This window comes from Petaurus breviceps, unplaced genomic scaffold, assembly GCF_028583685.1.
Source record: "Petaurus breviceps papuanus isolate PSGF00001 unplaced genomic scaffold, PetGlider_PUasm1.0 213, whole genome shotgun sequence".
In the NCBI taxonomy this organism is placed as follows: Eukaryota; Metazoa; Chordata; class Mammalia; order Diprotodontia; family Petauridae; genus Petaurus; species Petaurus breviceps.
The window spans coordinates 14,372,756-14,382,688 of NW_027185860.1; the positions used below are offsets into that span (position 1 = coordinate 14,372,756).

Here is a 9,933-nt window from a genome sequence, read left to right on the forward strand (position 1 = left end):
TCATTTTGTAGGTTCTGCAGCTCCAGAGTTTGTTTAGAGTCCCCTTTTTACATGGATTGGGGAAGGTGGAAGCTGGAGCAACTGGGAGTTCCTGCTTCTACTCAGCCATCTTGACTCTGCCCCCTATAAGCCTTCTAACAAAAAGAAATGGAACAACCCATCAGTGATCTCCCTAGGTAAAAATCTCCTGGGCCAGATGTAGTCATGAGTGAATTCTATCAAACTTTTAAAAAACAATTGATTCCAATAATCTTCCAACAATTTGGGGAAATTAATGAAGAAGGAGTCTTACCAAATACTTTTTATGATACAAATATGGCAGTGACACCTGATTGGGAAGAGATTAAATGGAGAAAGAAAATTATAGAGCAATTTCCCTCATGAATATAGTTGCAGAAAATTTAAATAAAATATTAGCAAAAAGACTACAGCAAGTTATCATCATAATAATATACTTTTATCAGGTGTGATTTCTTCCAGCAATGCAAGGATGGTTCAATATTAGGAAAACCATCAGTGTAATTGATCATATCCACATAAAACAACAGAACCCACATGATTATCTCAAGAGATGCAGAAAAGGCTTTTGACAAAATACAACATGCATTCCTATTAAAAATACTAGAAAGTGTAGAAATAAATGGATTCTTCCTTAAAATAATAGGTAGCATCTATTTAAAGCCATAAGCAAGTATTGTATGTAATGGGGATAAGCTAGAAGCATTTACAATTAGATCAGAGGTGAAACAAGAATTTCCACTATTACCCCTCTTATTCAATCTGGTAGTAGAAATGTTAGCAATAGCAATTAGAGAAGAAAATGAAATTGAAGCAATCAAATTAGGCAAAGAAGAGACTAAGTTATCATTCTTTGCACATGAAATGATGATATACTTAGAGAATTCTAAAGAATCAAGTGAAAAACAACTTGAGACAATAAACAAATTTGGCAAAGCTTCAGGATATAAAATAAACCCATATAAATCCTTGGCATTCCAATATACTTCTAACGAAATCCAATAGCAAGAGATAGAAATATAAATCTCTTTTAAAATTAATGTAGACATTATAAAATATTTGGAAATCTTCCTTCCAAAACAAACCTGGGACCATACACAACTACAAAACTCTTTTCACAGAAATAAAGTCAGATTTAACTAATCGGAAAAACATCAATTGCTCATGGCTGGGTCAAGCTAATATAATAAAAATGACAATTTTTCCAAATTAAATTACATATTTAGTGCCATACCAATGAATCTACCAAAAAATTACTTTATACAGCTAGAAAAACTAGTAACAACTCATTTGATAGAACAAAAGTTCCAGAATATCAAGGGAAATGAAAAATGCTATGGAAGGTGGCCTACCCATACCTGTATTCCAAAGCAGCAGTCATCAAAACTACTTGGTTCTGGCTGAGGAATAGAATAGTGGATCAATGGAACAGATTGGGTACATGAGACTCAGCAATCAATGACTATAATAATGTCCTTTTTGATAAACCCAAAGATGCCAGTGTTACAGATAAGAATTCACTATTTGACAAAAACTGCTGAGAAAACTGGAATATAGTATTGGAGAAATTGGGCATAGACCATTATCTAACACCATATACCAAAGTCCTGTCTAAAAGGGTGCATGATCTAAGTATAAAGGCTGATACTGTCCGCAATCTGGGAAAGCAAGGAGTATTATACCTGTCAGATTTATGGAGAGAGGAAGACTTTATGACTAAACAAAAAATAGAGAGCATTATAAAATTCAAAATGCATAATATTGATTGCATTAAATTGAAAAGTTTCTGTACAAAGCCAATGTTACCAATATTAAGACGGAAATGGAAAACTGGGAAAGAAATTTTACAAACAATATATCCAATAAAAGACCCATTTCTAAAATATATAGAGAATTGAGTCAAATCTATACGAATACAAATCATTCCCCAGTTGATAAATGGTCAAAGGGTATGAACCAGCAGTTTTCAGAGGAAGAAATTAAAGGTATCTATAAGCACATGAAACATTGCTCTAAATCACTATGGATTAGAGAAATGCAAATCAAAACAACTCTGAGGTACAATGGTATCAATGGTCAGATTGGCTAAAATGACAAAACAGGAAAATGACAAAAGCTAGAGAGGATGTGGAAAAACTGGAACACTAATGTGTTGTTGGTGGAGTTGTGAACTGATTCAACCATTCTGGAGAGCAATCTAGAATTATGCTCAAAGGGCTATAAAGAATTTCATTCCCTTTTACCCAACAATACCACTTCTAGGGTTGAATCCCAAAGAGATCATAGAAGTGGGAGGAAGACTTATATGTACAAAAATATTTATAGCAGCTCTTTTAGTGGTGGCAAAGAATTAGAAAATAAGGGGATGCCCAGCAATTGGGGAATGGCTAAACATGTTGTGGTATATGAATGCAATGGAATACTATTGTGCTATAATTAATGACGAGCAGATGGACTTCATATTTACTTGGAGAGGCTTATACGAGCTGATGCTGAGAGAGAAGAGCAGATCCAGGAGAAATTTGTACTCAATTACAGACACAACCTATGTGTGATAACCAACTTTGATAGATTAGGCTCTTCTCAGCAATGCTGGGTTTTAAGACAACTCCAAACGGCTCATGATGGAGAGAGATGTCTACATTCTGAGAAAGAACTAGAAAGAACAGAATTTGAATGCAGATTGAAGCAAACTACATACTCTTATTTCTTTTTTTTGTTTGTTTGGTTTTCTTTCCTCTTTCCCATTGTTCATTCCATCTGTTACAATCCTTTTTTGTAACCTGACTAATATCTAATGTGAAAGTATTTGCAGATTCTATACTTGATTGCATGCTGGCATGGGGGAGTGTGGGGGAGTAGAGGGATAGAGAGAAAATTTAAAACTCAAGGGATTGTGGAATTGAATCTTATAAACTAAAAGTAAACAAACAAATTAATAAAGACAAAAAATGAGAAAAAGAAAAATTAAAATAAAATATTTTAAAAAAAATTAGAAAAAATTGTAAAATTAATATGCTTCTCGTTTGGAAGGTATTTTTTTGAGAAAGACACTACAAATAAAAGGTGACCTAATCTGTCCTTCCATGTGTCTGAATTAGACTGAGTGCAAATAGCTGAAACAATTTCCACAGTAATCTTCCAATTACACTCTTGTGTGGTCTTATTTAAGAATCCAAACAATGAGACAATGACCATAGTCCACAGATTATAAAATCACATTTTGCAAACTCTTTGTGGCTTCCAGTTTGTGACTTCAGGCATTTTCTTTATTGGGAAAAGCTGGCTGAGTTAAGATTGCATAATCAGACACTCTACCCACCTACCTTTACAAAGCCCTCCTGAGCCCCTCACACATTGCTGTCAGCCTCCTTCTGCTTCTTGTCAATGTCACACTGGGCAGTAAGCAGCGTGGGGTAGCTGGTCATCAACTAATTAGGTGGATAGGCAAAAAAAAGATAAAAATGCTCACTTATGTTAGAGTATTTTAAAAGAAAGTCCAGGGTTTAAAAATCAACCATATGGAAGTTGAAAATGTTTGGGAGTTTTAGGCAGGGAAAACTGCTGCTCTAATTTGAGGTATTGCCTACATTCCATAGCCTAGATTTCTTTCTGTTCTATGGATGTCCTTTCTCTTGGGTTCACTTGAAATCCACTATCCATGAGTACAAGTGAAACCTTCCACAATGCCTTGTTAACTTTCAACTAAGTGACTGTTCCCTGGAATAATTACAGGCCAGTAAAAGTGCTAATTATATAGGAAATACATTCATCTAGTTTGACAGCAACAACAAACAGTGCAAACTTGTAACAGTTGAAATCTCTCACTGTAAATTATTATTTTTAGTATCATTAATTTATGGAGAATGTTATAAATTAATGACCTTTCTTTCCACAGGACTGTTCTGGCTTGTATTATGAATTGCTTATGCATTAGGTAAATATATTATGTAAATAGACCAAGAGAGACCTGTGTTCCTTTTAAAATTTTCTGAAAGGATTTTTATATATCATGGGGACATGTACTGAATTGTAATTGCTTTCACAATGGGTTTATTGCATTCAGAACATGGATTTTTTCTGTGTGATTTTTTCTTTTTTTTTTTTTTTTTTTTTTTTTTGGTCAGAGGGTAAATATCAACAGGGGAGTAGGGGGAGGGTGGAAGGCAGTTACAAATGTTCTTTTTTTTTTTTTTTTTGCCAAAACTTTTATTATTGTAGATCCCCAGTAGGAATTTCTTTCCTGTTTATAGCTTTCAAGAGGTTCTTGGAGGCACTGAGAGTTTAGCTCACTAAGCCCAATAATATGTCAGAAGCTAATTTTGAATTCAGCTCTTCATGATACTGAGGTGACCTCTCTATAGACTATGCCACTAAGGGGCATTTGTACTTAATTTTGTTTTCGCAGTTGACTAGGTTATAGAATAGAAAGTATATATAAATTTTCAAACCAGACATTCTGGGAGGGTAGAAGACATGACAAAATAATAATAATTTTTCACACATATATTACTGAGGGAGATGGGGAGATACAATTTATCATTATACAGCACAGGAAATTGAGGCTTATTGAGGTAAAGTAACTATTCTATCATCATATAGCTATTATAAGATCTAGTTATAGGTCTCAACTACAAATATAGTTCTTTAGTCACTGTAGAAATTTCAAACTCCTGGAAGATTAGGACTAGAATTCATATTTTTTAGAAGAGAAGTTAATAAAGTAGTAAGGAAGAATTAAAATACAATTGATGGGGTATTAGTATATTTAAAAATAAAATCACTAAACTAAATTCTTATGGGACAGTATTGACTGCCCTGAGTTATAGCAGTTTGATGAAAAGGAACATTAGTTAATGATACAAGTTTATTGTTTTATATATTTATATTTCTTTCACTAAATATATAAGAATATATATACATAAGTATATACATTTATGTATATTGAGATCATATACACAGGAATAAGCTACTTTAAAAATTAGAGGAAATTTATATACAAATTTGAGTTACTCTTTAGCCCCAATCTGTCTAACCATACCATTCCATACCATTGATCATGGAAGAAGGCATCTTCTTCCATATCTTCAATGGATGCCTCCTTCCATAATCGCCATTCTGCAATTTGTGTTTAATCTGCTTTTGAATATAATGCAATATCTCAATGTTGTCATTGATTTCATGTTCTCCTACATGTTTGCTCATGAAGAACCATCATGGGATAGTGGATAGAAAATAGTCTGGAAAACCTGGGTTCAAATTCTGACTCTGCCACCCACTAGGTGTATGGCCATGGGAAAATCACTTAAACCCTCAGTGTCCTAGGCAACAAAGACTTGAATAGAGTTTATAAAATAGGGATTCCCTATGCATATGAGCTTATGAGTTCACAAATTGGGACAGAAAACAATCTGTCCCTGTCTGTATGTTAAATTGGCCTCATTAAAGGTCATTTAAAGCCATAAGGGACCTTATAGGTTGTCTAAACCAATACCTACATTTCACAGATGAGTAAGAGACACAGAATTACTTGCCCAAGTCACACAGGTAGTGAGAAGAAGGTAAAAGATTTGAACTTGGTTCCTTTGACTCTAAATCCAACACTCCAAATGAGAGTCTTTTAACTCACTCTATAGCACTTAGCACCACAGATAGGGGAGGGGAAGTTATTCTGCAAGTACTCTCTGATGATGCTGAAGAATAGCAACTCAAATCTGATACTTTCTGGTCACTGAAGAACAGAACTAGGACCCATATTTCTAAATCCATGAGACAACAGCATCTTTACTGTTTGTCGTACGGACAGGTGCTCCATTTCCACCCAGGACTCAGAAGGATGCTTTCAGGTGTGCTTTAAGAAATCAAATAACTCTTGGGGCCACTAGGTGGTGCAGTGAATAGAGCACCGGCCCTGGAGTCAGGAGGAGCTGAGTTAAAATCCAGCCTCAGAAACTTAACCCAAAAAATTAGCCATGTGACCTTGGGCAAGTCACTTAACCCCAATTGCCCTCCAAAAAAAAAAAAAAGCAAAAACAAACAAATCAAATAACTCACCTACCAATCTTTTTATTGCTTTTCCTTCTTTCTTGGCTTAAATTTACCACTATATTGCTATGCATTTCTAGGTCATAGTATAAAGATATCCTCTGAAAGTTAATATTAAAATGTACTTCCCATACCTAGTCCCTAGCCCTGTCTTAGAACATTAACATGGCATCAGTGTGTCAGATTATATGGATCACAACTCAGTAGGTTCAGAGAGTCAGACTCTGTGAGGATGAGATATGAGAAAATGAAAGAATGAATGATCATTTATAAGTACCTATTCTATACCAGACCCTGTGTCATATGTGTGGAAGTTAAGATAGCACTGGATATCTATTAGAGGGAAGCAATGGAAATTGTGGAAGTGGTGGTCAGGGTAAATAATTTTGGTTTGAGGAGTCACTGGTACAGTGAGAAGAGCCATAATGTGATTCATTACTGCTAACTTTATAGTCATAATAATCTAACTTCTGTACCTCAAGCAAAAGCAAGAGATAGGAAGGAGCGGGTGTGTAGTATGAGAATGCCAGGATGCCTTAATAAGCTGTGGTTTCCTGGTGGATTAGTTAGTTGGTATGTGAAGCATGGTTGCGGCCAGCTATATATATATAAAATACATTAGTGAGCTTTGCAGGCAGTTAAGTTGTGAAGAAGGTAGAAGTTTGGATTTCAAGTCAGGAAGTCCTGAGCTCAAATCTGGCATGAGAGAATTACTGATGGTGTGAACCTGGTTGTGTCACTTTAACTCTGCTTCTGTTTCTTTACCTGTCAAGGAGCCATCATAAGAGCACCTATCTCCCTCAGTGCTGTTATTTGAATCAAATGAGAAAACATTTGAGAAGTATTTTGCAAACCATACAGTACTCAATGAATGCAAGTTATTTTATTATTATGTGAGTTTTACTTGTTCACTCACCAATTAGGACAGCTCGACCCTAAGGAGGACTTTCCAAAGCTAAGACATTTGTATACCCAGGTTAAGGAGTAGAAGTAATGGTGGGATTATGGTGATGTTTCAAGAGTCTGTGAGGCAAGAAAATGAGGTAGTCAAGTTAAATGAAATGATGACCAAATTAAAAATAATAATAAATAATTTTCAGTGGAGGAGGAGGAGGGGAAGGGGAAGGAGGAGTATAAAAGCTACAGATCAAAATAATATGGAATAATCCATGTAAAGGCAAGCTTTTTCAGCACTGAAATGAAGTCCTACAGCCTTCATGATTATAGACTATGGAGGTCTAGTAGAGTATAAAGAAACTACTAGATCACAGAACATAGGGTCAAATTGAAAAAAAGAGATGATCAAAAGTGGAATAGACTGTGATTGGGCTCCAGTAAACTATAGCAAATCTGACCATGTTTAATGGTCAAAAAGGAGGGCAGAGGTTTTCCTCCATACTTGTCATCCTTTCTTCTTTTCCCCTTTTCTTCTTTCTCATTAGAAAAACTTTTTGGTAAATGAAAAAAGAAACCAAAAACTAGATATTTTTAAAAGCTCTACACAAATGGGATGCATAGTTCAATAGGTACTAAAGATTTTAATTTATGTTTTTTTTTACATAAAACTGGGAAATAAGGTATACAGACACTAGGGTATAGAAATCCCTCTTGTCCTACTAGAAAGTTGGCAGGGGGAATAGGAGAGGAGATAAGAGAGAACAGATTGGGGGAAGGAGTATTCAGTAGGCTCGCTATCAGGGTGGGGAGTAGGGGAAAGATGGGGAGAAAATTTCTAACTCAAAATCTTGTGGAAATGAATGTTGAAAACTAAAAATAAATAAATAAATTGAAAAAATAATTTAATTTAAATAATTTTAGAAGAATTTTTAAACATCTAGTTGACCACAGAGGATTAAAGTAAAGCATAGTAAAGTAGTAGAGCACAGACTATTATGAAGTAAAGTAAAAGGAGACATGGTCACTATGTTGAATATTTTGCTTTCTTCATTCCATTTAATTTCTCTTTATTCTCACATCAGGAGAAAGTAATGAAGTAGAAAAAGAAAGAAGGGATGTTGGAGAGAACGAAGCAGAATAACAAAAAAGAAATAAGTACAGACAGGTAGGTAAAAAAAAATTATTACTTTTTTTCTCATTGAACTGATTGAATCTAATGCTAACTACCTGTGTAAACTTCATTAAGTCACTTAATCTCTTTGGACTTCAGTTTATTTTTTTGTGTAGCAAGGGCTGTCCCTCAAATGTAGGATGGGGTGTTGTTACGTGGGTCAAAAGGAAGAAAAATAGTCACCACTAGACTACTTTTCCAACCCTTATTCAAGGAAAATGTGTTAATTCCTACCAGGAGGAAGAAAAAGAGGTGGAAGTTAGAGACTGATCTTTCTGATTTCCTGAGAAAAGAGTTATCAGGCTAGAATTATATCTATCTTGTCCCTTAAATACACTAATTTAGGGAATATGGTTTTCAAGTTGAAGCTAAACTTCTGAGAGTTGTTTCTTAATGGGACAAGGAGTGCCCCAAGGACTATATTCAAGGTTTGACTTCCTTCATGTATGTATGTGTATGGTAAACACATCCAGTATTAAACACTACAGAGTGAAGGAGCTATCCCATTGGGAGTGAGGCAACTCAGTTCAACCAAGAGAGAAAGACCTAGTTTTCACCAAGTTGGGAAATTCCTTGGGGGCTTCAGCAACCTGAATAGAATTGGCACATGAAAGCCTCAGAAACACCTGAAGAGACTGCAGAACCCAAAGAAACTGACTACATCCCAAGAGACTGAAGAGATTCTCCTCTCTCTCCTTTCTAATTCTGCCTCACTTCTAGCACAGGTATGGAACATTGATCTCCACCAATGAGGAAAGAGTTAACAACAACAACAACAAAAAAAACCCTGGATAATTTTTAACTCTATCTAGACATTTTTTCTTCCCTTTTCCATCATAGATTTTTAAAAAATATGGAACACTTTATAAATTTGCATGTGATATTCATTCAGGGGCAATAATAAACTTCTCTGAATCATTCTAATTCTAGTAGATTTAATGTATGTGCCAGCCCCTTCTCCATGGAACTTTCAAGGATAGAACTTCAGAAAATGTTTCGCCAGTTCTTTCAGTACCCTTGATTGTAATTAGTTCAGACCCGGTGATTTAAGTTAAGAAGCTAGTTGCTTTCCAACAATAGACATGATTAGTATGAGACTTCAAGTATACAATGTTGAAATAAAGGAGTGTTCTCTATCCAAAACAATATATACTTTGCCTGCTTCTCTTCCCTGAAATTCATTCGTTGAGGAGATAAAGCCTTAAGATTGAGATAGGGGGTGGCTAGGTGGCAATGATTAAAAGCACTGCCCCGGAGCTAGGAGGACCTGAGTTCGGGTCCTGCATCAGACACATAACACAAAAACACTAGCCATGTAATCTTGGGGAAATTACCTAACCCCAATTGTCCTCCAAAAGACAAAAAAAAAAAAGGTTAAGATATTTGGGGAATTTACTATACCAAAATGATAGACGTCGGTATAGGCAAATTTCAAATGATGATAGTAGATTTTTTTTTTCACGTTTAGAGAAGCGAAAGGACAAGAAAGTATTCATGGTCCATGATGAGGTGGGGCCACTACTACCAAGGAAGTAAAACAGAAAGAAGGAGCATGAGACATTGAAGACAAACTCTCTTTCACCTAATTTTACTGGGTTCTGCCCTGTTTGTCTACCATCAAATATACATAGTAAACTAGAAATTGTTGGTAGAGGTACCTGATATCTTCAGTAGCCAGGAATGAAAATACCAGATGTTTATGTTGCATTCAGATTACAAAAGTCTAATATTTGTTTATAGAATGGAAGATAGTTAGGAAGCAAATAAAATGGAAATAAAAGTTTTTAGAGTGAAAATCCATA

General features: G+C 35.2%; 1 non-coding gene across 1 annotated transcript; it reads right to left on the bottom strand.

The window, feature by feature from the left end:
- Positions 1–8,978: 8,978 nt before the first annotated feature.
- Positions 8,979–9,082, bottom strand: LOC138165601 (U6 spliceosomal RNA). Its single transcript, XR_011169388.1, has one exon. It is a non-coding gene; the product is annotated as a U6 spliceosomal RNA (small nuclear RNA).
- Positions 9,083–9,933: the final 851 nt, after the last annotated feature.